At 31.6% G+C, this 26951-nt stretch overlaps 1 protein-coding gene and 1 long non-coding RNA gene across 5 annotated transcripts in view; one reads left to right on the top strand and one right to left on the bottom strand.

The window, feature by feature from the left end:
• Positions 1 to 2041: 2041 nt before the first annotated feature.
• The window catches only part of LOC139501621 (uncharacterized), a 42734-nt gene continuing 17824 nt past the window's right edge, over positions 2042 to 26951 (top strand). Inside the window, exons 1-3 of one of the 4 annotated variants that reach the window (XM_071290741.1) lie at positions 2042 to 2323; positions 21506 to 21643; positions 24451 to 24602. The gene's annotated coding sequence lies outside the window, so the exon portion shown is untranslated. The remainder of the gene's footprint in view (positions 2324 to 21505; positions 21644 to 24450; positions 24603 to 26951) is intronic. The other 3 variants (XM_071290742.1, XM_071290744.1, XM_071290743.1) reach the window with 3 other exon arrangements.
• LOC139501635 (uncharacterized) lies at positions 4402 to 11364 on the bottom strand. Its single transcript, XR_011658622.1, has 2 exons — positions 11198 to 11364; positions 4402 to 4957 (listed from the first exon to the last, which is right to left on the bottom strand). It is a non-coding gene; the product is annotated as an uncharacterized lncRNA (long non-coding RNA).

The following is a 26951-nucleotide window of genomic DNA, read 5'->3' as shown; positions in this document are numbered from 1 at the left end:
TATATGACGAACATCGACGTCGTTTAGTAGTTTTGAATGGATGTCAAGTTAAAATTTGTGTATAGATGAATAATTGCATCTTAAGGTTTTGTGAAGATTTATATATTACTAACAGAGACATGTATCGGTGTGTTCAAGTTTTTTTCTGAAACTGTGAAAATATCAATTAAAAAGAAACGTGTTAATTTCCTTAGGTAGGAAAGTAGTTTTATATGTGTATTTGTTAATTCAAAGGAGAAAATGAACTGGCATTATGAAAATGTCTACAATTTCAAATCCATTTTACTTACTTTCATGGGAAAAGTATACATTCGACTTCAGTTTTACAAATTTGACAATCTCTATTTTTAATGATGTAAATACATTTAAAAATTAGTATGACCTCGGAGGAATTGCCTAAATAATACTAAAAATTTAATAGCAGATATCGTCAAAAAGGTAAATCATAGAGTGGGCAGTATTAGACGTATGGAAAATAAACAAAATAGGAACTTTTGAAATGCCCGTGATTGTATCTGACTTGATAAATGATTAATAGTGTCATAAAATAATTTCGACACAAGTGACAATTATGAATTGCTCCTGAATAAAATAAAAATCGTTTATTTTCTACATAGAGATATTTAATAAAAAAAAAACACTTAGATACCTTTCGGTAATCTTAAATGATTTTCAATTTAGATGATGTAATAAATGATAGGCGATGATGGTTTTTGAATGCATCCCCTATTATTCGTTAAAAACAAAAATTTATTTAAATGAAACCGGTTTAAAGCAACGCAATGTCTATTGTTTGTCGTTATGTCAGACTACCTTATCTGTTACCGGTTTTGTCTATTGTTTGTCGTTATGTCAGACTACCTTATCTGTTACCGGTTTTGTCTTTTGTTTATCTAATCATGATACAAGACCAAAACATTAATCAGCCGGTATTCATATTGAATCAGCACAGGTATGTAGCAATGAGGTCCAAGAACTGTTTTCCTGAGTCTATCCTGGGTGACCCTAATTGTTTTAATATAAATAAGATGGGGTATGGGTGTCAATGAGAAAACTCTCTATTCAAGTCACATTGTGTAAAATGTAAACAATAGTAGGCCAAAGTACCGACTGACATATGGCATCTGACATTGTGATGGCGTTGTACAACAAAAAAACCAAGTTTCTTTAATTATACATGTTACTAAACATGTATTCAATCATAATTGTGTACTTTTAAAATATCTTACTGTATGTGTGTACCTTAATATTGTATCTGTATTTCTATTGTATGTTTCTCTGTAAACTTGTATTTAATTTTTAGAGAATAAAGTATATATCTATCTATCTATCTATCTATCTATCTATCTAACTTCAGACTAACGTTTGCCAGCCGACTTTTAACTCAGTTCGCCAACGTTAGGACCTATTTGAAACAAACATCCACTTCTGTAAAACCTTCTCGAGGTAGTTTTAAAAACTTTTCCAATAGAAATTCATATAGTTTATTCAAACTAGAACATAATATGCTTTCTCTTTTTTTTTGTTATAGATGAATATTATTGTTCCTTATGCATTCATTCAAAAGTTCAACATAAAAAAACATTTAAACTTTAAAATCTGGACGAGTTTTAAATACATTTTTTGCAATTCTAATTTAGGTCAATGCCAAATACTAGACTTCAAATTTTAGTTCATTTGCATGGTCTAGAAGTTTTCTATTGAAAAATATCAGGTATCTTGTTTAAAATGTTGATTTAAAATACAACGAGTTATGTTTTAAATTAGTCGTACTGTAAGGTACATAATGCAATAATAAGTTTTGGGGTTTGTCAGAATGAATCACAAAATATCTTTTTAAAGTTCAAATGCGGAATTTGTTGTGTTAAAATGGAAGTTATATCAAATAACAATTCATTAAAATGATGAATGCGTGATGATAAAATGCAATTCTTATTTTCGAAGTTGTTTAGATATATTTTTACAATTCTAATTCAGGTCAATGTTAAATACAAAACTTCAAACTTTAGTTTACATACAATTTGCATGGTCTGTGAGTTTTCTATTGAACAATATCAGGTATCATGTTTAAAATTTATTTAAAGAACAACCAGGTATTGCAATGTAAGGCACAGACTTCAATCATTAATATTGGGGTTTTACTTCATGAATCACAAAATATCACTTATCAGTTTAACAATCAAAATCCGTTTTGTTAAAAGAGAAATTATATGAAAATAACATTTCACTTCAATGATAAATATCTGATGGAATTATAATGGACATCATTAAGCATGCATTTCATCATCTAAGTCTCATTTGATTCTGGATAAAGTAGTTTCAGGTAAGCATATAATGTTTTGTTTACATTGTCATTCTATGTTTTATCAATCTTATTCCAATTTTTTCAATGCTATTTTTATATCTTAAGATCTCAGACTACGCGGCTTGTTCTAGGGTATTGAGACACTGACACATCGTTTCTGTCATTCAATTTATGATTTGTGACCGTAACACTGTAGTTGGTCTTCCCCATAATTCTGTTGGGTCAGCTGTTGTATCAACTTGGATAAAATATATAAAATGAAAAATATACAATGCTATATATAAACCGTAAATGATAGTTGAAATTCTGCATTTGTAATAATGCTTCCACAACAAATATCTATATGCGTAATGCAATGTTATAAACTTTTAAAACAATAAGGTTTAAAAAAAATGAGATTATATCAAAAGATCTATTTGTTATTTTTTCTAAATTCATTATTTTGTCTTCAAACTTGTTTTCGTATTATCATATTATCATTTGTTTAAAATTGTAAATCATTTGTGTAATCCGTGATCATCTTTCAGAATTTGAGATCGTTATGATTTTGATAAGAGTGACCACGACGGAACACGATATATTTTCTTTGTGCATAAAAGACATATACCTACTTCAAGAAATACAATACGTATACTTAAAGATCAATACTATTCTTTATATCGACTCAATGATGAGATCACAGTTCAATGCGCATTTTGTTATAAAGATAATATTTTGTTTATAATCTGGTAAATGGTAGTATCTTGAATGTGTATTTTAAACTAGTTTTGTTCGTCATACCTGGCTCACATTTTGAATGTATATAGCATCTATTGACAATCCTTCTACACTACCAATAATTTACCTATACTTTTTTGGTACATTTCTACCCTCGTGCATATCAGTACTGTTAGGAAAGACTGAAAACTTATAATGTTATACTTTCAATGAAATCAGTACTGATTTTGTCAGTACTGATTTTGACAGTACTGTTTCAGTACAGATTTTGTCAGTACTGTTTCAGTACTGATTTTGTCAGTACTGTTTCAGTACTGATTTTGTCAGTACTGTTTCAGTACTGATTTTGTCAGTACTGTTTCAGTACTGTTGTTGACAGTACTATTTCGGTATTGTCATTTTCAGTACTGTTTCAGTAGATTTGGTGTTGTTAATCTTTTTAACTTGAATGTGTATTGTTTCAAAAAATATTTGGAACTGAACACTTTTAAACTCGGTAAGTATAGTATGCTATATAATAATTTGTGGCATATTTTGTATCTTTTGTAGATATCTCTGATTAAGTGTTTATCATTAGAGAAGTTTTTACAATGTGCATCTCAGTACAATTGGTATCCAAATATAGGTTTGATAATTCTGTGACAATATTATTATTATCCTTTTTTAGCTGGTTACGTTTTTCTCTTAGACTATATCAAACAGCTGCGCAGATTTTTTTTAGCGACGTGAACATGACCAAGGAAAATTATCAAGCTTACTCTCGTCTATCGAGATACTATTGAAGCGAAGGAGAAAACAACAGAAATGAATCAAGATAAGCAGTTTATCGGATTTTACCCATTAGGAGCACCTGGATTCACTCCCGGTTTTTAATGGAGTTCGTGTTGTCTTTTTTGTATTTTTCAAAGTGTTGTTGTAAATGCCCTTTTGTTTTGTGATTCTTTGCTTACTTCTTGATTTTGGTTGTGACTGTCTTTCAGTGTTTATAAAAATAATATGCATTAGGAGCACCTGAATTCACTCCCGGTTTTTAATGGAGTTCGTGTTGTTTTTATATATGTAATTTTCAATGTGTTGTTATAAATGCCCTTTCGTTTTGTGATTCTTTGCTTACTTCTTGATTTTGATTGTGACTGTCTTTCAGTGTTTATAAAAAAAAATACGCACTCGACATCAGGAAGATTCACACTGTGGTTCGAGGCTGATATTTTACATTATCAATTGTATAAAAGCGCATAATTTATATATATATCAAACAAGATTAGAATCTTCAATACTGTTCATTTTTTGGTATTTTGCTATTGCTTAAAATATGTTGTAATTAATGCAGTTATATGTTACTATGTTAGGCAATGCATTATAATCAACAAAAAACAATCTCTCGATTACCTTATTTTTAATCATAACTGGAATTTCTTTTATTTATCATAACCATTTTTTAATATATAATAAAACATTCAATGTCATACCAACATGTGATGTTTGTGGCAAAAATCTCTGTCATTTTTACGCCCCTTGGTTATTTTATGACCCTTTAAAGCTCATAAATAAAACAATCAAAGACACTTATTAATTTTGCATGTATCATGTTTCATTGCTCTCCCCCTATGCCATCTTTTCTTTGGAATGCTTTGTTGAATGTCAGACAGTTTCCTGGCTCTTTTCCTCAATTCAGTCCCGGATATGATGTGTCTTTTTACATGTACAGTGGTAATTCAAGAGGACACTTTAGTTCTAATATGAGCTCATTATAAGCATCCACCTTTAATGTTTTGGAACTTGTCCGAAACTCAGGATTCAATGGTTCATGATCAAATGTTGGTTTTTTTTCTGATGAGTGCCATATTGTCTAGATACATCATTTTGTTTATATGTCTTCAATTTTCACATCGAACATTCCCATGTCTGCTCCTGTCTCCATTGCTGTTAATCATTCTGAGGAAAGAAAATGTAATGAATTTATAAATAATAAAATTGAGAGTGGATATGGGGAATGTGTCAAAGAGACAACAACCCGACCAAATAAAAAACAACAGCAGAAGGTCACCGACAGGTCTAGGCTACAATAAATTATCTTATGTTAAAACTTTCCTCATTTCTGTGTTATATAAAAATAAAAAGAATGCACAATTATGGATGGGAATGGTATGACATCAAAATTCTCTTATTACTTTATATACTACCATAAGTCAAGTAATCACTAATGGACTGGACTTCAGATACTACATGTATATATAAATATTATAATCAATCAAAGTTGAAATTTGTTTCTAAAAAAAAAGAAAATATGATAATTTAATTCATCATCATCAAAGTATTGGTGTTTGCCAGTGGCAAGTATTTCATACACGTGTAGCTTTAACCATCGGTCTATTTATGTGCTCTTTATAATAAGATCCGTGAAACATCGACGAAAGACATTAAAATATATACTAACTACTTTATACAAAAGTACATTAATGTTTAATAGATTGTAGTGGAAATTTAATTTAATTGAAAATTTATCGTACATAGTCATATATGTAGCACCTAGCCAGAGATGTTATACATCTATCTATGGTAGCACACATAAACGTGTCCGATTCCTCAAAAACGTGTCAATGTGACGTCAATGATTTGATAAACATGTCAAATTGCACTGGCGAAACCACTTCTGCGGGACGCCAGTCGAGCAGTACCCTCATAGACATACATTTTGTAAAAAGACATTTATAGGCATCACCGGATAATATTAAAACAATAGAATTTACTTACTATTCATAAACGATGATTTAAACTTTACAAAACTTATTAAATGCAATGTTAATGGGTTTTTTTTTCTAAATACGCATGACATATTTGCCACTGGAACATTAAGTAATCAATAGTTAATTATGTGTTGTAAACTTAGCCTGCAGTTATGCTTGTTATGAATTACCTATGCTGAACAAACTAATGTTTATCAATGACATACAGTAAACGTGTTCAAGCACCGGGAATAAAATACAATATAAAATGTACATGATGTATTAGTTTTCTAAATTGTGAAGTACCTCTGTCTGAACTTTATAATAATAATAATCATATTGATAAAGAAAATCATAAATTAAAGCGCTTCAAATAAAAATAACTTTTTATTGTGCAATTCTTTTTTTAAACCAGACCTATAGTCTGAGTCTGCAAGCAGAAGAAAGCGTGCACAGTGTAGCATACCTTGGACATTTGTCTGTACGGATTACTAAACCTTTCCTCCAGATTTTTTTTTTGGCACCTGCTTCGGCTTTTTTTTCTAATCATTAACAATCCAACCGAACAATACCGGTTCTATCGTATCCCACACCATTAATATTGAATTGCGTTTTTACTTTACAGAGTATCATTGGGGGTATATGAGTTTTGAAATATTCTGGCGTTTTTAACCGGACACATTCTTAAATTATCGGACACGTTTTTGAGATTGTAACAATACAAAAGAGGTTATTGTCTTAACTTTTGGGGCCCTTTACACCTTGCTGTTCGGTGAGAGCTCATGCCGGCACGGTGTTGAAGACCGTACTTTGACCTATAATGGTTTACTTCTACAAATTACGACTTATATGAACAGGAGACTTTTCTCATTGGCAGTTATACCACATCTTCTTATATATTAATACAACACTGAGCCACCCAACCCATCCACCCCAATTACTCGTTTGTGAGGGCTGCCTAGAGTGAGAGGTGGATTTAGGTGGAGGGGGGCTGGAGACCCCCCCCCTTTTTGGAAAAAAATTGGTTGCTTATATAGGAGAATCATTGAAGCGTGACTGGAGCCGGCCCCCTCTTAGGTCAGTCAGTGACCCCCCACTTATGTAAATTTCTGGATCCGCCACTGAGAGTGGTTACACCGGGCCAAAAATGCATCGGACTGAAACAACATACTGGTTGTGTGTATATGTTACAGTGAATTTGTATAATCAGGGATTATGTAGAATCCCTGATTTTTCAGGGAATATGTAGAATCACTAAAATCATTAGTAATTATATATAATCCCTGAAAATGACCAGTGATTTTACATAATCACTGAACATTTTTATAATTATTCTACAAATTCCCTAATATGATTTCAGGGATTATGAATAATTTAATGGTCCTTTGTTTGATAAACAAAATTAATATAGACAAATTATAATTTTAAGTTTCTTTCATTTTCCTTGCCAGATGAAATAATTTTGCTTTTAAACACAGAGGATGACCTAAAAGATATAACCAACTCAAAGTTTCGAGATATAGTTGAAGACTTCAAAATTAAAAATATTACCCTTCCCTTTATAACGATAGCTTTACATGTATAATTGTTTGTTTATTAAAAAAGCCATCGTCAAATGGATATTCATGTTCTATTTGTAAATCCACAAGCATGTTATTTGTGATACATGCATGTAAAGCAAATGGTGAAGTAGATTATGGAACAACTGTTTTGTGTGATTTTTTTTGTTCAAAGAACAATTTGCAAGAAATTCAAACTGTGAGAACTTCATTGACATCTAAATGTATTGAAAAACAGGCAGAACTTGGGATTGACAAATAGAACAAAATTTAAAAGGAAGCTTGCAAATTCTCATAGCAATTCGATAGGATAAAAAAGAAAAGTGAAACCCAGAAAACATAACGGCAATTTTAAAAAAAAAAGGTATAAAAAAGGATATTGCCTGACCACAAAACAATGGTATCTTCATCTTTCTTGCTCGAACCAGTTCAAGGTTGCAGATTCTTAAATACTTATTTTTTTAAATTTTTTTTTAGTGGGGGGGGGGGGGGTGTACCTTCGTATGTTTTTACTAAACTTTTTTATTTCTCTTAGGCGTGTTGTTAAAATCTGATTCGATATGTGCAGGAAAAGGATTTTTAAAATGTGGATATTGTGGTAAAAACAGATGTGAAGCATATTATTTTAATATATATTGTGTTTAACATTTTAATATAGTTTAACATAACTTTAAAAAAAAAATGGGTTTATCATTTTGATATATTGTTGCAATTTTTGTTACTGTATTATGATGTTTTTATGTGATTTCATAGAATAAATCATTTCATTTTTATTAACTTTCTTTATAAATACAACTATTTCTTCATTTCAGTTATTATGTAGAATCCCTGACGTTTTTTCTAGTGATTATACATAATCTCTGAAAATTTCAGGGATTCTACATAATCACTAACCAAGCCAGTGATTCTACATAATCCCTGAAAATTTCAGGGATTCTACATAATCACTGATTATACAAATTCACTGTAACATATACACTGACAATCAAATTAAAATTAATATTGTAAAAAATAATTTTTCATTTGAGTGCATTTACGTAACAATAACACAATGTAACCGTAGACATAAATATCATTGTTACAATCGTAAGTATTCTATGTAGTTCCTTAGTCAACCCTAGATCTGCATTCCGGCGATATAGCCTAAACTTCATTGTAACAATAACTTTTTTACGACTGTTACATTTCAATGTTACCATAGCCAGTACCAAAATAAAATAGAAATTCAAATATTTCACAGACATTTTTATTTACAATATAAAAATAGGAAGACTGTTGAATGATTTTCAGTGGCGGATTCAGAGGGGGCGTAGAGGGCGTACGCCCCGCCCCCCCCCCCTTTTGCTCGGACTTTTTTTTTTGTAAAATGATTAATCAGACTAGACTTCGTGAATTTTGCCATTTCCCGAGTATTTAATTTTTATACGACAATTCTTTACTTATAAAGACATTTTTCGCTGGCCGGTATTTACTGATTGTCAAAGTCATGTGATTTGCTATGGTGGAGTTGACCAGTGCGTTGAAAAAACGGCACTCGGTCATTTTGAAATTCAAATTACAGTAATACACATTGCTTAGGCTGAGGTTGTCATGACAATCAGGAAACCTTCAAAGCGACACAGGATTGAACAAGAACGTATTGACTTCTATTTCATTATTCCACTAAACAGAAAGTAATGATAAATACTCTATAGACTATTACACTCTCATGAAAAAAAAGTTCCACAATATTATTTACCTACGAAAACATGTTTAACAAATTGAATAATGATCCCCAGTCAGTATAAGCTCTAGAAAGATTTCAAGTCTCAGGTACGAACCATTTGATTTGGGGAGGCAGTCTGAGATATAAGAGAGAAAAAAAAATGACTCTGATTCTTGCCTTTAACAAAAAAATTGGCCGTATCTGGATTGAAAACAATAGTCTTGTCCACTTTTTTGCTATTAAAAACTAAAATTTCCAACAAAAATATTTAGCATGAAATGAACATGATGAATAAAAACGGGCGTATTTTTTTGTGGCCGGGGTTTGCATGTCTGACTGGAATGTCTGTTTTGCCGGACTTATATATATTGAATACTTTTTTTCAAGACCAGACTGCATGCAACCTGCCTACTAGGTGTGACTTTTATGTCTCCATTTGTTGACCGTCATTCATAACTTCGTTGTCATTTCAGACACGTTCATAGTCTTTGTTGGATTTGGAACCCCTCACTTCGGTCCCCTAAGTTATGTTGGGTGAAACATATCAATCAAACATTTTGATAAAAACTGCTTGTTTATCTTTTTTAACTCGTGTCGGTCGTATTGTAAATTTCATCTAATTTCCATGTCTATTTTTTACTGACAAGTCCTACATCAAATATATCAGTACATAGCTTTGGATCAATACTATCATTTCTTTTATGATAGACAATTAATAGGGAGAATACAGCATAAAAAATGTCCAATCCTTACACTTTACAGCAACTATAAAATATGCATGCCCCAAGCCAGAAACTGTTTAAATAGTGCATATAACACTTATTTTATGTTTTTTTTAGCCCAAAAAAGGTCCCCAAAAATTTCCGACTCGCTCCGCTCGTCAAAATTTAATATCTTCGCCCCCCCTTTCAAAAATCCGGGATCCGCCCCTGATTTTTACCACATCAAATGCACAATGAGCAAACCCATATATCGCATTGCCCAGATCGCACAGTATGCTAAAAAAATATTTAAAAAAAACCAGAAGTAACAGAAATGTTGTTGTTAAATCATTTCAAACGAGATCACTTATATATAAAAAATATACATATATGCAGCAACAACTGAACAGCAACAAACACAGCAGTCAATGTGGCGAGATGAAATAATTTTGTAGGCACCTAGGACTTATATATTAAAATGTTTCCCAAATTAAATGAAGCATTGGACCCTATAAAAAAAAAATCCTGTCAAAATAGGAAACACATTTTTAAAAGGGGGTTCCAAATCTGGAGATAGGGTTTCCAAATAGATTTCCCTTTTCAAATTTATGCATTTATCGTTAAAAAGGGGTCCAACCTTCGGACCCCTCCTCCTTCTTACGCCGAGGGGTGTACCGCACCTCCCTTTATCCAATCATAATTTATGTTTAAAAAGTCAGGCTGATCATTTCACAAATATCAATTTGACAAATATTAATACTATAATCTATTTAATAAGGTTTGGCAAAGAAGTAATAATATGTATATCCAAAACAACCCGCGATTTTATACCTATTTTGACATTTACAGAAAGTTCTGTAACCAGAGGCGGATCCACCCATTGTTTTAAAAGAGGGTTCCAAACACAGGCACTTGTTTCTATCCATACGAAGGTCGACTATCCATAGTCGACCTACACAGGCACTTGTTTCTATCCATACGAAGGTCGACTATCCATAGTCGACCTTCGTATTGATAGAAACTAGTCCTATAACATATGACTTCGCATTCTTATTCAATTTTTAACGTTTTTATACTGATATTTCCAATTTTTTTTGTTGGCACATTGATAATAAAAAGAAAATATCAGAACAGCAAATAGAAATAGTAAATAATGCCCCGAGGTCATATGTTATAGGACTAGGATAGAAACAAGTTCCTATGGTTCCAAACACTCTGGATAAAAGGAAAAAGGGGGGTTCCAACTCAGTCCCCTAAAGATTTCATAATTATAGCGAAAAAATGGGGGAAATAAAATATTTTAAGTAGTATTATATAGAATAATGCATTGAACGTCCAAAATAATTTGGTGTTCCCACCCCCGGAACCCCAGGGGTCCGCCACTGTGTAACGCGTATTCTGTTTTTTTAACTAACGTAATATGTTTTGAATTAGCTATATGCTACACTTTTCTCAGTTTTAAAATATTAAATGTACTACTATACCTTGATCTACCTTCAATCCCTCCAGAAGAAGTTTGAACTGTTGAACTGTTCAAATGTCAGTGCGAGTGCAAAAATAACGTTTGTAAACAATGAATGACGTCATGTGTAAATCCAATCACATAAACGTTTTACAATAGGCAATTGTATGTTCCATATTGACGCGCTTTTGTGATGAAGATAATAACATCAACGGCAAAATTTGAGACAACAGTAGATCAGCCGGGAAGGATAGGATACAGAAATACAGCAGAGAAAATATCGGTTTACCAGCCACTTGTAGAAATTCTTAAAGTTACAGAAAGAGACGATTGTTACGACAAGTCAGAGATGGCGGATCCTTTTCGAATCATCTACGGATTGCTATTGTTCATGTATGTTTTACAAGTCAAATGTAGGCTATGTCTTCTTCCATCACATGTTTTATTCCGTGAACATCCTGTCAGATCATATATTTTGCCGGAATCAACATTCTGTATACTGTGTCAACAGAATACAGAATGTTGATTCTGTATTCTGTTGACACAACATTCTATATTCTGTTGACATTTATACAAAAACAATGTCTTTCCCTTCAAGAATTTAGTTCAAATTTATGTGGTTCATAAGGGAACAGAACATTCGATTTACATAAATATATATATATATATTTGTTTATAAAAAAAGATGCCGTATAATTGCCAACGACACAACAACAACAGCAACAACATATATTTTATTTGCCAATCATGGCACCCAAAATGAGCGGAATAATCACAACTCTTCACAACAGATCAGATGACCAGAAATTAACAAATATAGGTCACCATACGTTCATCAATAATGAGCAAAGCCATATCGCATAGTCAGCTAAAAAAGGCAACAAAATGACAAATGTCAACGAATTCAAACAAGAAAACTAACGTTCTTATTCATGTACAAAAATGAACGAACAATGAATATGTATTAAACACACCAACAAACAACAACCACTGAATTACAGGCTCCTGACTTCGGACAGGAACATATATACAGAATGTGGTGAGGTTAAACATGCTAGGGTCTTCCCCCTAAACCTGGAACAGAGTTGTAACAGTACTACATAACAACAAACTATAAAATTCAGTTGAAAAGGCTTATTTAACTTTAAATAACAGATGAATGCAAATAGAAATACATCTCAGTAACAAAAACATAATGGACGTTACCGTTACTCAACAAAAAAGGTCACTAAATACAGATCTGAGAGTACTTGCAGTTACTGACAGCTAGTTCAAAGCCACTAACAACTAATAACAAAAATCATGCATCTAACTTCAAAGACTTAGTTCATAGTTTTTTTTATACTTCTGTTGATTATATTTAATCTTAGTTTTTTCCTTCTGTTAAAAAGAGATTAAATAACAGATGCAATGTTCAACAAATTTGTTTAAAGATGGCAAATTTGTGTTACATTCGTTTAATTTATAATAATACACACAAACTAAAGAGACAGAAAGACAAAGTTTGTCTCCAACGACAAGCAAGAATAAACCAAGAAACAGAAAACAGACAATTTTCCAATGTCCTATTTGGCTGGCTTTCATATTATTCCCATTGTTGTTATAAAGTAGACAGAAGCAATGAAGAATCGATAATAGTATGGTGCTTGAATATGAAGAAAAGAGAATAACAGGCAAAATTAATAATAAAAAGTGAAAAATGGTATAGAATATTACAGAATACAGAAATGAAGAAACCACTTCCAGACCAGACCCTTTTATAAGTTGCACATTTTTTTAATTTTTTTTTGCCTTTTAAATCTTTCTGTTCGGACACCATATTGGTCCGACACCCCAATAGCCTGACGCCCTATTAGTCCGACGAACCATTGGACCGACACACGAATACTAGTAATCCGACACATAATTATTGAGCAATACTTTGTATGAATAATATTTATATTTTAAGAGGATAATCCCCATAGTTTAAAATGAGCCTACTGAGATTTCTCAAAATAATAACATATTAGAGCATGTATTAAAAATTTGCTTAATGTCCAGTGGCACATATTACATGCATGTTCAAAACAATTGTTAAATAAGTTCAATAGGTAAGTCCTGTAAAAGATGTCAACTGGGGTGAAAGAAGGTCAATGAAACTTGGACTGCCACTGGACAACGAAAGCATATTGAAGGTGGACAGGAATTTGCCCTGCTGCATATTCAGACAAAAGGCCACCGACGGCCTCTCAAAGAGTTGTTGCAATAGTTATTAAAAGAGGGACGAAAGATACCAAAGGGACAGTCAAACTCATAAATCTAAAACAAACTGACAACGCCATGGCCAAAAATAAAAAAGACAAACAGAAAAACAATAGTACACACGACACAACATAGAAAACTAAAGAATAAACAACACGAACCCCACCAAAAACTAGGGGTGATCTCAGGTGCTCCGGAAGGGTAAGCAGATCCTGCTCCACATGTGGCACCCGTCGTGTTGCTTAAGTGATTACAAATCCGGTAAATAGTCTAATTCGGTAGGTCATATTCATGAAAGGGAAGGGGATTGTAGTTACGTTATTAACCTGCAGAGATCATGGCACTCTCTTTCTATACATGCTATATGAGGCATCCGATTAAAGGTGACCAATCTTACATTTGTTGAAAATTAAACATCCCGCACAATTTTACTACCAATGGTTTTACTGTTTTTACTGTATCACATAAACATTATCCGTTGTGATGACTGACTTGCACTTCTGGTGACATTTTCTTAGTGAGAATGTTTTCACATATGGAACATATCTTGTCCTTATGTCCCACGTAAGTGTCATCAATAACTCCTGAACCACTTTACAGAATTTTGTAAATCATCGATACAAACTTTATCTCATGATGTATTTTTTCAAAGGACAATTTACAAAGTGTTACGTCCATAATTAATACCATAACATGCATGTTGGGAAAAACAACTTTTTATAAATGCATGCAAAGTATTTGATGCAGTATGATCTATTGTTATAGGTATCTTAAAATGGATCCCACCAGAACACAAAGACTAAGTCTATGAGGAAAATAAAAGTTTTAGATCAACGACTAAAAATTGTCATGAACAGATAAAATATGAGATAGAGATAGAACTGGTATGAAAGGTGACAGTAGAACATTGAAATAATTTGAAAGGTAGGTATATATTATATAGTTTTACACTCAATTATGATTTTTTTAAAGTAAGTATTTGCAGTTATTCCTATAATTTTATTTCAATATCATGAAATGTTGTAGTGTGTTCATATGACAACAAACCAACAACGAGCAAGTTAAAAAAAATAAAGAGTAGAAATACAATTCTTCAACAATTCAAATATATCATTAAAGTTAACAAAGAAGTCTACGGGAAGTACATATCCGTACACACAACTTCTCATTTAACTGTTTCACAGATTGCATTGATGTTGTGCTCGAATAATCAGATTATATTAATACATATTATGTGTTTTGTTGCCGATCCAAAGATGTCAGAGTGTTACAGCAGGACATAGTTGAACTTAGGAACCTAAAGGAAATATAAACAAAGATCTCCTTCTCTGTAACCGAATAACAAATTTAAAAGATAGTGATTTATTATAATGAGAATTTCCACTGGTACTAATAATGAAAAAATTCACAAAAAGAATACTTTTATTTAATTTTTAAACTATTGCATATGTATAAAATGATAAAAAGTTGTAGGATTGTCACTGAGACAACTATCCACCAAATTTGAGACGATGTGAATGTGAACAATAATATACAACTATGCAGACTTCAACAATGAGAAAACCCATACCGTATTGTCGGCTACAAAAGACCATGACATAAACAATATATGAAACAATTTAATTCAGAAAAATTAACGACCTAATTTATAACAAAACAAATTAAAAATGTTAAAAGTGCAGCCCGTATTGAAAACATGGATATTTGCCATGAACCCAGACTTGGGACGCTAAAATTCTTCTCCAAATCGTATAAGATCAGGCCCTGAAGTCATACAAAATTTTCTCAGTGCCCGGAGAAAATAAATCGCGGTCGAAAATTGAAATCCAGCATTTTGATTGGTTGATTTGTTGATTTTGGAGTTTGCGTAAATAACTGACTCGAAAGTTTAATGACTTCAAGGCCAGTTTTCAAGTAGGTAAATCAAACATTGTTCCATTTTTTTTCTTTCATTTTTCTCCCTGTATAATATAAACCTTGTATAATTAACGTTATACCACCTTTAGCAATGCATGTACACTGATTCACATTATGTCATGGTTGACCTAATTTGTTTAATCTTATTATTGGACTTTAACAAAATGATAAATGTTATAATCCACTTTTTTTCTTTCCAGAAACAAGTTGGCAAAGATATATATCACATGCATAGGAAGAGCAATGGAAAATAACATTGAAGCAGAATTATGAAACAGTTATTAAAAAAACCCATTGAATTGAGAGAGAGAAAAACACATTTTTTTACTTTTTAATGCTGTTCATTCTTAAGATAACTGTTTATTGTATTTCGATGGAAGTTATTGCAGTTGATAAGAAGATAGAACAAAAATTTGAGTTCTTCAGCTTGTTTTATTCAGTCAATAAAAATTAATTTTGAAAAGCAAACCATATATGTTCAAAAATCAAACAGGTTAATTATGTACCAAATGACCTCCGTCAGACATTAATCAGTCTGTTGGAAATCTTTCTTTAAATTTTTATGCTTATTTTACAAAATGTACCTTTGTGTGTATGTCTGTAAGATTCAAATCAATCAGAGATTTCTGAGGAACTACAAACCAAGAGGTTCTGAAAGTCATCAGTCCTCATGTGAACATGCTATACTGAGTAATGTAGTTCTCACCCTTTCAACTCCCCGTTAACGGGATGCCTAAATATTGTAGCACTAAATTTCACATATTCTTTTCGTAAAATACGCTCTGCAGTTTTATAGGAAAGAGTACAAGAGTTATGCATACATGTATTTAAGTTACTATTCACAATACACTCATTACAAGTGAATGAAATTGCAGCATGATTAATGTATACCAAAAAAAAAGAAATCTGTCAATAAATGTATTTAACCATTAAACATCTTACATTGAGCATATGATTGGAAATTTATTTATGAGAAGTTAGACTAAAAAAAGTGGTCGTATTCTGAATGTTCGCTCAGCTCACAGTAAAAGGAGAAAAACATACACTGTTCAGTCTGAAGGTACCTGTACATGTAGGGGGGCATGTCTTATAACAGATTCTCTCCTTGTGGTGAACTAGCATGTTAAAAAGGAGCTCAGTGCATTATTGGTCTAGTTCTGTACAAAATATGTTAATTACATTGTATTTATATCTGAGTATCATGTCCTCTTCCTGCACTTAACTTGCCACTGGATCACATAACATAAATCCATCCACCCATCATCTCAAAAGTAATATATCGAGTTCCAATGTTCAATATGTTCTGATTTGACTCAAGCAAGATATAAATACATGCAATATGGTATTGTCAAATAGAAGTATTAATAAGTATTAAAAACATAAACCTTGTAGACCACACAAGATGCAATTCTGACAATAAATATGACATAAAGCCAGAATATTTAAAAAAAAAAGCTAAAGTAACTGTTGAAGAGCTGGATCTAAAGCTGAACCACTTCAGGACAACAAAAATCAGAGAAATAAAAAAAAAATGACGAAAACATTAACATGTCACGATAAAGAAAATGAATGGAAATGGGGTAAGTGTCAAAGAGAACAATTAACCCACCCTAAATATACAAAACAACTAGGCATCACTATACAGATACAGTCTGATTTAAAAAGTGTTATAATGAAACAGTACTGAAGAAATTAGTAACGAAACACTACTGACGAAATCAGTACTGTCAACATCAGTACTGAAACAGTACTGAAACAGTACTGACAAAATCAGTACTGAAACAGTACTGTCAAAATCAGTACTGAAACAGTACTGTCAAAATCAGTACTGAAACAGTACTGTCAACATCAGTACTGAAACAGTACTGACAAAATCAGTACTGAAACAGTACTGTCAAAATCAGTACTGAAACAGTACTGTCAAAATCAGTACTGAAACAGTACTGACAAAATCAGTACTGAAACAGTACTGACAAAATCAGTACTAAAACAGTACTGTCAAAATCAGTACTGAAACAGTACTGACAAAATCAGTACTGATTTCATTGAAAGTATAACATTATAAGTTTTCAGTCTTTCCTTACAGTACTAATATGCACGAGGGTAGAAATGTACCAAAAAAGTATAGGTAAATTATTGGTAGTGTAGGTCATTTTGAAATACATTTGCTTTTCGCAAATGAGTTTAAATCGCCAGTTTAGTGTTCATGTATGATACATGTTTTTTTCAGGTTATAGAAAAGGAAATTAATGTGGTGGATCTTTACTGGATTCTTATCCCTTAAAGATAGCTCGTATTTTCATCCTCTATTTCTGCAGTAATTTATTGATAAGTGCGTTAATTTCTGACCGTATATTTCATGCAGTTATCATAAGTAAACAATCAGCAGCACTTTGACGTGAAACTATACGATTTATTCATTTTTATCTGGGTTAATTTAGCATGATGATCTTATTTAGTTCTTCCACGTCTTCTCCTCCTGTATTCAAACGATGTTAAATGTTAGTTCCTTCTGTAAAACTTGGCATCGTGATGACGGAATACAAATACCGGGAACCAGATTTTCCAATTGCCTTTAAACCACACACATACACAATATTTAACGATGACCCGTGCATAAACATCACACTCGACTTTACCTTTTTATTGATTTGCACAAATGAAAACGACTAAACCGATTATAATATGAACTTTAAAATTGATTAATCAAGTCTTTTAAAGAGTGTATTGATGATTGTGTCACCTAAAGGGGCGCACATGTTCCTTGGAAAAGGGTGTGCGGTGGTATCATGGATATACATATTATTTATATCAGTAGAATGCATTTTTGTTTTAAATTGCATTATATTTTTAGTTGAAAATTAAATGCATATAACAATATGATCGGATACTATGTAATTCACAAATATATGTTCGTGTACATGTGATTCTAAAAAGGCACTAGTTGCGTGATACATAACACATTTAAATGTTCATGTTTATTAATGAAAGTAAAAAAGTGAAACACTAATTCGCTGTTATGAGTTCTGTTCAATTTTGTCAAAATAAGCCAAGAAACACCGAGGATGAATTTTGCACTTGCGAGTGAATAATTGAACCTCATTGAATCCGTATTCCTGTGAACTTCAATTTAACCCCTTAGCTAGAGATGGATTATGCATGATTAATGCGTTTTAGGTTATTAAAAGAATGTCTACAGTGAAAATGAAACAAAGGTAAATCACTTTTATCGACTGATTCGATTTACAAAAAAAGTCTTTGTTTTGTTTTACAGGCAAAATCGAAAATTAACTTTTCTTAACCTCAAAATTGAAATCGAACATACATAGAAAAATTAATTTTCACAAGGTCCATATATCTATGTATATTGATGTTTATGTGACCGTCGGTGGTTTTCGGGTTAATAGTTAATTAGATGGCGTCTATACTAAAATACACACGTAACGAATCTACACATTATCGAGCTTATGCACTGCAAATTGTTTGTTTTAAATTTTATAATTTGGATAAATGTTTCACACTGTTATAAATCTAATATGATTGTTTGAGTCGAATCGTTGAACATGAATTTGACAGCTAGTGCCCCTTTAATATTTTATATAAATTCATACGTCTGGCAGACATATGTCATAGTTTTAAACAAATTTAAAAAAAAAACAATTATTTTACACTACTAATTATGTTATCAACCTGTGAGGTCATTAATCGTTTGATTTGATTATTTTCAGTATGTTTTAATTCCAATGTTTCCTTTGTTGTAAAAAAATACTTTAAGATCTGGACGATGTTTAAATCATTGGTTTTTGAATTTAAAATTTATTACCTAAATTACATTTCTAATCTATATCAAACTTTAATTCAAATATCATTGCATGGTCTGCTAGTTTTCTATTGAAAAAAAATATAAGGTATCCTGTTTAAAATTTTATTTAAAATACACACAGCTATTTAAATATTTCACCTTATATGGTGCATACAAATATAATAATAATTATTGGTGTTTGTCCATAGGAATCACAAAGTATATTTTTTGTTTAGTTCAAATGCGGAGTATGTAGTAATAGATAAAAGTTATATAAAAGAACATTCACTATACTGCTGACTTCGTGATGCTATTGCACAGTGGACGTTGTTCTTCCTAGCCAATAACTTATAATGAACAAAATAAATCATCCATTTTTGTCGTATTTAATTCTGGATCAAGCAGTTTCATGCAAGTATATGAAATATAATAAACATTGTCATTCTTAGTTTTATATATCTTAAAAACTTGTTTTTAATATCTTTCAATCGTAAGTTAAACAAAAGACAATCACACGATTTTACTAAATGTGTGTACTCAATCAATTGAGGTGATCGTTTCTGTCCATATGTCAGTCTTAAAACCTCCTGCTGCATCCATCTTTACTATGAAGCTAAGGCAATAATTTTGGCACTTCAGTGTGTTGCTTCTTCTGAAAAATCAAAGTTTGTCATATGTCATGATTCGTAACAAACTATCAAAATTTAAACCCCGTTAATTCTAACAATCCTTTTGTACCTAATGAGACATTCATGTTTGTTATTTATAAAAGAAATTAGAATATATTACAAACCACTCCATTGAATAACAAAACAAAGGCTAGTTGTTTTTGAGTAATGATTCGCTGTAACATTTTAAAAAGACTGCATTTTTGTCACAAGAACATTCTAAGTTGCTAAGACAGGGCTATGAATCAATCAAATTAAGGTCGTCACTCAAGAAATTATATGGTCGTCATCATGAGCTGATTGGCCCTTATGACAAAAGTGTGTCAAAAATCATATCGGATATTCTTTCTCAGTCATAATAACCTCCCATCGTTACCGAACTGAAAAAAGAAATAACACGACGGGTGCCGTGTAAGGTGCAGGAAATGTTTTCCCTTCCGTAGCACCTGATTTCACTCCCGGTTTTTAGTGGAGTTCGTGTTGTATCTTATTTACTATTTGTAACTGTTTATGTAAATGTCTTTTGGTTTTATGAGTCTTTGTTTATTCCTTGGTTTCGATTGCTTTTGTCCCTTATCTTACCTCCTATACATTTCTAGGAATATGATTGGTTAAAAGCGTCCCCGTGGAAACCGTGTATATTTAAAATAAGGTTAGTTGGGAGGCGGGGCTTATTTCATGCACGGTTAGTAGTGGAGTTGCGTCCCTTTATATTCCATATAAGGTAATAAGGAGGCGGGGCTTATTTCATACACGGTTAGTAGTGGTGTTACGTCCCTTTAGAAAAACAAAACAGTACTGAGAAAAAATCTTAATGGTTTCAACAGACGAAGAAAGTGATGATAAAGTGAAATAAATTCATAAAACACATTTAAATCTAACAAGTTGTCATTGTTGGCATCTGTTTTTGTAGGATCAAAGGAAGTAGTTTCTTATTAATCATGTTAATGCTAACTGTATTGAAAACTTTCTTATTTTGATAGGTCACTAGTCTAAATTTTACACGTTCAGATAGTCGGTAAGATAAAATCGTTACATAGTGTGCTAGTGACGTAATACGGTATATATGGGGTCAGTAAATTCCATATGGGGATTCGAGCTTCGCTCTCACCCTATACGGAATTTACTGACCCCATTTATACCGTATTAGATCACTATCACCCTATGTAACTAATAATATCATCCCTTCAGCTTAATGTATAATAATTTTTTCTCCATTATATAGATGGGTAGATGTTTGTTAATTTCATTAAAAGGAAAAGTTATAATTCTATTGATCATTTACATTTATGTTTGTGTTAGTCAATGTTTAAAAGGAGTCGTCTGTGTTCTTTTGTATCCTTATAACACACTTCAACAAAAAAAAATACAATTTAGATAAAATTGAGAAAGGAAATGGTGAATATGTCAAAGCGACAACCACCCGACCATAGAGCAAACAACAGCCGAAGGCAACCAATGGGTCTTCAATGTAGCGAGAATTCCCGCACCCGTAGGTGTCCTTCAGCTGGCCCCTAAAATATGCATAATAGTACAGTGATAATGGACGTCATACTAAACTCCGAATTATACACAAGAAACTAAAATTTAAAATCATACAAGACTAACAAAGGTTTACAATTGGTAATTGATATGGGTATTTATTGAGTTGTTGACATCAATTATAGTCTCTTTCTCGATCATGTGATCTTAATTTCCACAGGTAAAGTGTGTGGGCCTTCAAAATTCAAAATGGCGAAATAAGAGAATAATGTAGTTTTATATTTGACATGTTTGGGATATAATATTCACTGACAAAATTGATGTGTACCACACTTAAAGAGATATAAGACTTCAGACAGTAAGTTTTGTTTTAAATAAATTAAAAATATTTCACAATTTTGTAATTGTGTTTCTAAGTAAACAAACGGTTTGTTTCTTTTTTGCATGTCAGTTGAAGCTGATATGTCAGTAACTGCTAGTAGTCCTTTGTTAATTTATGTTGGTCATGTTGCTTAGTTTTTTTATGTTACCTATTCTAACAACGGATTGGGATTCTATTAAACTGAGTTTTTCTGTGCGTATTGCTGTGTGTTAGTTTATGCTACATTGGCTGGTATGCTTTTTAAATTTTGGTTCGTATATATGTTTCTACATTAAATGCGACAGTCATTTTCGCTAAACTAGTATATATTTTTGTTTAGGATCCAGCTGAAGCCCGCATTCTCGCTGTGTTGAAGACCTATTGGTGGCGTTGAGATGTTTTTTGTTTCTTTGGTCAGGTTGATGTCTTTTATTACACATTCCCCGTTTCCATTCTCCATTTAATTTCAAATGGTGTCCGCTTCTGATCTTACATGATCTTTATAACGTCATACTTAGTTAAGTGAAATAGTGTCTTACTATTGGAATAGTTACTGAACGAACCTTTTGAGATATGTAAAAATGAAGAAAAAAAAGATAAGAAACAGCTGCTAAATTATTAAGTCAGAGCCCCTTGAATGTTCTCTATGCCGTCACTAAAAACGAATGTATATAGAAATAAAGTATGAAGACAACTAAACCATAAAGCCAGTTATAATACTATTTTGCAGACTTAAATGAGGCAAGTATGCCACAATGAAAATGCGACTTAAATTTATCATTTCAAAATCATGACTTACATATGTTTTTTTGATATTAAGGACATTTAAAAGTTACCGTAGATAATAAGATATGTAGCACACGAAAACAACCTAATGGAATATAAAATATTTATACCTTTAAATTTTTCAATGAAAACCGGTTCAGCAGTTTTTAATTGACATTTGCAAAACACATATAATCCATCAAGTATTAACATTTAAAACGGAAATTCCGTACTCAAATGGCAAAATCAAAAGCTCAAACAAATCAAACGAATGGATAAAGTATATAAAGTTTGAAAATAAAGAAAAGTAAGAACTGAAATTTAAAATACCACTAATTATAACTCTTTAAACACCATGAACATTTGCCGTGGCGTCAGCCTATTCATTTACCGTGGGTTTTGTTTTTTAGATTCAACGCATCTGAAATCTGTGTGCCTAACTTCATTACGTTATTTTTGGCTAATTTACAGATTTCTATTCACAATTGGAATTAGTTTTGAAACTTATACTTTTGTAATTTGTATATGTTTAAGAACCGAGGCCCTCCTTGACATATGTTATGTAAGACTGACATCAACACACCAAAATGATCAATGAAACCTCTCGGCTACCAATTGGTTGTATTTCAGATGTCTATATATAAATATAAGCGAACATATGATACACATCGGTACAACCGAAACACAGGGCTTGTACCTTTATTTATACAAAATATACAATTGTGTAGTAGAAGTTGAATAATATTCAGATGTATAATAATTTAAAGACGGACGCGTTATGTTATGTTTTGTTTTTCTCTAAACAATGAACTGCGAAGTTTGATTTAGTAATGTACCATTACATAATTATTTAAACTTAATTACATTAACTTCTTAGTAAGGATGTATACTTTTGACATTTCAGTCTCGTTGGAATCTCGCTCTGGAATTATTTTCAAAACATGTGATACAAGTGCAAAATATCAATGAATATTTCAAATAATCATAATAGTCATAATCAAACACAAATCTGTGAAAAAATTGTTTACTTACAATGAATAGTTTTAGTGTAATCCAGTTTTCAAATTTTATGACAAATCAAGTTATTCTGTTTAGCTTAAATTTTGACAAAATGGGTGAGGGGTACAATAATTGATTTTACAAAAATCATGTACATCCCTTATAATTGTTGTCTTTTCAAATTTCTTAGATAGGTATGTTTTCAATCATTTATAACAAAAAAAATTAAATAATATGCATTTTGTTCTTAAAACGGAGAAAAAAATCACAAATTGACAAAATTGACAGCATGGTAAAATTGACACAAAAAAAACATTAAAATATTATAAAACTTTCCTATATAAACACTTACCTATTAAATTTATTCAGATTGGTCAACTTGATCTTTATTGAAAGTATGAACAAAAGTTTAATTGTGGAACTTGTTTTCTTGATAGTAACCCCAAAATAGGTAAAAATTTATGAAAAATAGGAAAATCATCAAAATTTGCTATTTTTAAAGGCCCGTCGCAAAAACAAGAAGTGCACCACAATATGATTTTTTTCTTCAAAAATATTTTTTTTACAGTTTTATAAACCCAAAAAACCGGTTAAGAAAAAATGTTTAATTCTAGAAATGTTTGGCTCCTCAGAGGTGTACATCCTTAAGAAAAGACTTCAATTTTAAAAGATCAACAACACAATAGTTCAAGCTTGAGAAGCAATGGATAAGCGATGGTTCATGAACAACATACCATTCGCCCTCTGTCACAAAAATAACATCAACTATAATTACTGTAACAAGATATGTAGTCCAGTGAACATTATTCCGTCATTTTACAGATTTTACTCCCTTAAAAAGTTTACAAGTTTAAAAAAAAACACTGTGTTATACACTCATTCTACATTTGATTCTGAAAACCAAAGATATTTTGAATGAAATATTTCTGATTTAAGGCCCAATACAACACCTAAACCCAAAATATTAAAATTGCAATTGTCATTTGCATGATGTATATTGTTTTCTCAAGGTTACAATTTTTAGAAGCCTTTCATTACAGGTGACTTTTCACGTGAAACTATGTTTTACGTATGACATAAAATTGCTTACATGGCCTTTAAACACTCAATATGGCGAAGAAACAGAATAGTTCAGCTGTGTATGTTGCTGGACTTCTCCATTAACATAATAAAAGGAAGAATTTATCAGCTCGTAAGTTTATTTCAAATAGATTTAAAATAGTTCACAGTTTATATATCTTATTTCAAATGAACATATCTATTTAATTATCGCATATGTTAACTCCTTTACCATGTTTACACAGTTTTTGAATAATATAATTGTAAAATAGTCCAAATAACTTAGCTCTTCCTCAATTAGAACATCTTTCTTCATTTGTGTAATTACACAATAGTCAGTGGATCTCCCCACTTTTTGGATATTCTCAACAAAATAACAAATCGATAAAATATTAAAGGTTTTACATTTCGGATTGAATCCTTATCATCTTAATAACGTGTTATAGTATTTTTTTATTTGTCTTTATTAATATTACTTTAACTGTTAAGTCTGTTTTTTTGTGATATCAATTTGACATGACTCTGTACTTATGTTACCGGTCATACTTTGAACGACAACATTATTTTATATCTACCTGTGCGACGTCAAACGCGCGATTCTACATCAGAGTTAGTGTCAATGTAAGGATTCGGTCCCAGTACTGAAAAATCTGTCGATCCGTTATGGTGGATTTTACATAGATACATAAAACCGTATATTAAAAAAGTAAAATAATGTTGTTAAAAAGGACGTATGCCTTTTTGCGCTTCTCTGTTACATGTGTTTGTTTTTATAGTGATTAAGATGATAGCACACTGTTGACGGTTGTGCCCCATTTTTGAATTTTTTAGCTATTGTGTCTGTTTAGTTCACGCATCGTTGTCAATGTTGTGGGATTTGATGCGACTGTCATACAAGTGAAAGGTTTAGCTAGCTATAAAAACAGGTTTAATCCACCATTTTCTTCATACGAAAATTCCTGTACCAAGTCAGGAATAGGACAGTTGTTATATATTCGTTTGATGTGTTTGAGCTTTTAATTTTGCCATTTGATTAGGGACTTTCCTTTTTGAATTTTCCTCGGAGTTCAGTGTTTTTGTGATTTTACTTTTTTCCTACTATCTTTTAAATTTACTGAAGGAGTACACGTCTGTTTATCTACGTAAATCTGTTAAAATACTACTAAAAAGACAGTGTTTTGTAGCCAGTAAAGGTCTTATGCAGAAAAAAAAAACAAGTTTGAAACAAAATAAACTATTTTGTTTACAATTTCTCAGAATATAATGATGAAATAAATGTGTAATGTCATGCCCTAGGTAATATCAACTGTAAACAATTTGGTGGAAAATGATAACATTGAAACTATCTCAATGTTTATAGCACAGAAGTGTTACAATGATGTTTGTTACCAGTATAGATACTTTATTTAAGTTTGTAAGATGGTGACAACAACACATATTTTAAAGATTTAAATGCCGAGATTGTTAATTTATTATGCTTGAAGCAACAAAATTCAGTAGTGTTAAATATAATCACGGTTCCTCTAAATGACTGGAGTTAAAGACGGTTTCAAACAAAGTTGTCTCTCACATACTTTAGTGTTTTATAAATATGTTTGTCATAGCATAGTGTAGTTGATCAAAACTAGAAACAGTAGAAACAAGAATAAATTGTGTCATTTTCGACATGTGTTTTTTTTTTTTTTTAAATATAAATATCAAATAAAAACGCGTTTAATTAAATAATCTTTATTTGTCATATAAGTAACATTCTAATGCAATTATGTTGTAACAATTGTTCTGATTGGATGACAGCAAGCGTAAAATTCTCTATCTCCTTGTCTGTAACTAAGGAAGCCGACATTTTGAATTTCGCAATGTATTGACATGTTATTTCTACAATAATAAACACAAAACTCACTTGTTGCGCCGTAAAATCTTCCTTTTATCAAATTTTATTACATTCTGAAGCGGCACAGAAGCCAGAAAACGCACGGCGTTTATGTTTGACGCCGGAAGCATACATATGACGTCACCTAGTGTAGGGACCAAAGAAGATAACATCTTTTCGCGGAATTTTCTTTAATGAAGGTTTTACACTGAAATAATGATTGCAATTTAATTATGAACTTGTTTTGCATTAGAATAGAGATAACTGTATTGTATTTGAAGCTTTGCGGACGTCCATCGGTAGTTTTACTGTCGCAAATACCCGTTTACCTGTCTCCGCTCCGCGTCGCCAGGTAAACTAAATTTGCGACAGTAAAACTACCGATGGACGTCCTTAAAGCTTCAAATACAATACAGTTATCTCTTAATTATACTTGTGACATAAACAAAAGTAACAACAACAATAAAATAACTGAGTTAAACACACACATATCTATATATATATACAAGTAAAACTAACTAAGAGTCCCCTGTCCTCAGCTCTAAAGACTGTTTTATAAAGGAACCTGTTTTTTTCACTTAGTATATATTAGAAGGATTTAGTAGGACTACT

This window comes from Mytilus edulis, chromosome 13 (genome assembly GCF_963676685.1).
Source record: "Mytilus edulis chromosome 13, xbMytEdul2.2, whole genome shotgun sequence".
Taxonomy (NCBI): Eukaryota; Metazoa; Mollusca; class Bivalvia; order Mytilida; family Mytilidae; genus Mytilus; species Mytilus edulis.
Note: the sequence above shows the minus strand (reverse complement) of the source record. Positions and strands in the feature narration are given on the sequence as shown.